This window comes from Chroicocephalus ridibundus, unplaced genomic scaffold (assembly GCF_963924245.1).
Source record: "Chroicocephalus ridibundus unplaced genomic scaffold, bChrRid1.1 SCAFFOLD_84, whole genome shotgun sequence".
NCBI classification, from domain to species: Eukaryota; Metazoa; Chordata; class Aves; order Charadriiformes; family Laridae; genus Chroicocephalus; species Chroicocephalus ridibundus.
The window spans coordinates 761527-764263 of NW_026961297.1; the positions used below are offsets into that span (position 1 = coordinate 761527).

Genomic DNA, 2737 nt, shown 5'->3' on the forward strand with positions numbered 1-2737 from the left:
GTCTGGGGGTGAGGGACGTGGGGAGATGGGGGTCTGGGGGTGAGGGACACGGGGAGCTGGGGGGTTCTGGCTTTAGGGGCTGTTGGAGGCCAGTCTCATGATGGAGCAGTGGGTCACGGCTGTCGGGCGTCCGGCTGTCGGGAGGCTCCGGCCGCCCCCTCCAGCCGCCCCCCGGTGCCGGGGCCCTTCCCTGCCCAGCTGCCCCATGCCCACGCTGGACCGGTGCCGGGACAGAGGTGACTCTGTGCCGGGGCTGGGCTGGTGGCCAGGGCCGGTGTCTCTGCCAAGGCCAGCTTTGCCCCGGGGGCTCTCGGGGCGGGGAGGGAGGAGCAGGAGTCCCGGGGGGGATAAATCTGCCCTTTCACCTTCCCCAGCTGCAGCCGGGACTCTCCGCACGGCAGAGGAAGATGAAGGTGGCGGTGCTCAGCCTGGCCCTGCTCTTCGCCGTCCTGCTCTGCACCCCGGAGGATGCCCAGGTGGGTCCCCAGGGCTGCGGGCCGGGGCCGGGCTGGGGGACGCCGGCTCCGCTGCAGCGGGGGGCACGAAAGCCCTTGGCTTGGCCTCTCGTCTCGGCGCCCCCACATCTGTCCCATCCCCCCCCGGCACCCCCGAGTCCCGTCCTTTTGGGCCCCGCTGCCATCTCCCCCCGGCGACACGCTCCGTGTCCCACCTCTCCGTCGCTGCCGAGGTCTTTCTTCCCCTCATCCCCCTCAGCCCTTCGCCTTCCCCCCTTTCCCCGGCAGCGGTGTCCCTGCAGCCCCTGCCCGACCCCACCGTCTCCCTGCACCGTCCCCTCGTTGTGCTCCTCCGCTCTCCTCCCCCCTCTGCCCCCACCAGCCACCGCCTCGGAGCCCCCACGGCCCCTCCGCTTGGGTTCCTTCCCTCTCCTGTCCGTCCCACGCCCCCCCGGCCCTCCAGAGCCCCCGGCCCCGGCCCTCGGGGGTCCCGCCGACCGCCCCCGTGCCCCATCGCTGCGTCCCCACCACCCCCCGCCCCCGTCCTCTCTGGGGCTCCTGAACTCCCCGTGGTCCCTTCATCTCCGTCCTCACCCCTGGTCCTCGTGTGAGGTGAAACCTGGGGGGGGGATGGTGCTGGGGGGCAGCAGAAGGCCTTTTCCTGGGAAGCCTTGGGGCCGAGGGGAGCCTGTGTTGTCCCCCCCGGCCCCACCATGGTCCCCTCCAGCCCCTGCTGCGCTCTTTCTCCCCAGGCCTTCGAAGCAAGCGGAGGTTACTGCATCGGGGTAAGCGGCGGGTGGGCTGGGAGGGCGCCCAGTCTGCGGAACTGGGGGGGCCGCTCGGTCCCCCCGTTGCTCGCCGGGGCTGGGGACATCCCAGTGACCCGGGCGACCCCACGGTCTCTCCACAGGGGGGAATCGGCTTCGGGCGAGTGAAGAGGGCTGCGGTAGGTACAGCCAGCTCTGCTGCCCCTAGACCCTCCCTCCCACGGGCACCGCGCTCCAGAGCATCCCAGTGTGCCCCAGTACCTGCACTGGGACCCCACTCGACTCTCCAGTGTCTGCACTGGGGCCCCACTCCCTCCCAGTACCTGCACTGGGACCCCACTCGCCCCCCACTATCTGCACTGGGACCCCACACCCTCCCACCAGTATCTGCGCTGGGAACCCACTCACCCCCCCAGTACCTGTGCTGGGAACCCACCCCCTCCCACCAGTATTTCCACTGGGGCCCCACTCCCCCCCAGTGCCTGCACTGGGAGCCCACTCCCCCTCAGTGCCCGCACTGGGAGCCCACTCGCCCCCAGCCCCCCCAGGGCTTTCCCAGCGCCTCCCTGACCCCCCCGTCTCCCCAGGCCCCCCGGGCTGAGAAGCTGCTGGAGCTGGCGCGCCAGAGACGCATGGCTGAGGCGGCCGAGGCCTAGGTGAGTGACGTCCCGGCCACTCCAGCCCCACGGAGGGTCCTGGGCCCCAGGGGGTCCCCGAGCCCTCGGGGCCGGGACTGCCGGGTCTGTGGGAGCGGGACGACGAGGGGACGGCGGCGACGCGTGTCCCGGGCCAGCGGGACGCAGCCGCTGCCCTGCCAGTCCCCGCACCCGGGGGGGGTTGCACGGACTGCCCGGGGCCCCGCCGTGGCCGGGCGGGGGGCTCTGGTGCCCCCCAGGATGCCCGCGGGGGCCGGGCGGGGCTCATGGAGGTTTCGGGGCGTCCCCGGGTAAGGCCACGCCGGGCGAGGGGCTGGGGGTGCCCCGGGGGGCTCAGGAGAGCCAGGTCTTGCCCTGGGTGCGTGGGGGGCTCCGGGTCCCTCCTCCGTCCCCAGGGCTCTGTGGGGAGACGGGGGGGACGCGGCCGCTCTCCTGGCCCGGCACACGCCGGGAGGGTCTCACGCCGGGCTCTGCCTTCCAGGACTGGAACCAGCGGTGACACCCTCGTCCCGTCCCCCCGCAGCAGCACGAGGAGATGATCATCCCTGGATGGCCCCCCCCGACCCCCGGGAGCCCCAGACCGTTGCCCTCTCGCCATCAATAAACTCCTTCAGCAAAGCTTCACTCCGCATCTGCCTGCGCGTGGCCCCCCCTCCGTGGCCCCTCTCCCCGTGGTGTGGGGCAGGAGAGGAGCGTGGAGGGACGGCCCGGACCTCTGGGCTCCTGCCCCACGGACTCAGCCCTCTGGGGGGTTCCCAGGCCATTTCGGAGCCCCACGCCTGGCCACCTGCCTTCCCGAACCGCCCCCCCCCCCCAGCCCACCCCCTTCTCTGGGGCATCGCGGGTTGGGGAGGAGCCT

The 2737-nt window shown here is 72.9% G+C and overlaps 1 long non-coding RNA gene across 1 annotated transcript; it reads left to right on the top strand.

Moving 5' to 3' along the window:
• Positions 1-337: 337 nt before the first annotated feature.
• LOC134509220 (uncharacterized) lies at positions 338-2502 on the top strand. The gene is made up of 5 exons (XR_010069256.1): positions 338-476; positions 1208-1240; positions 1366-1401; positions 1810-1878; positions 2360-2502. It is a non-coding gene; the product is annotated as an uncharacterized LOC134509220 (long non-coding RNA).
• The last annotated feature ends 235 nt before the right edge of the window (positions 2503-2737 follow it).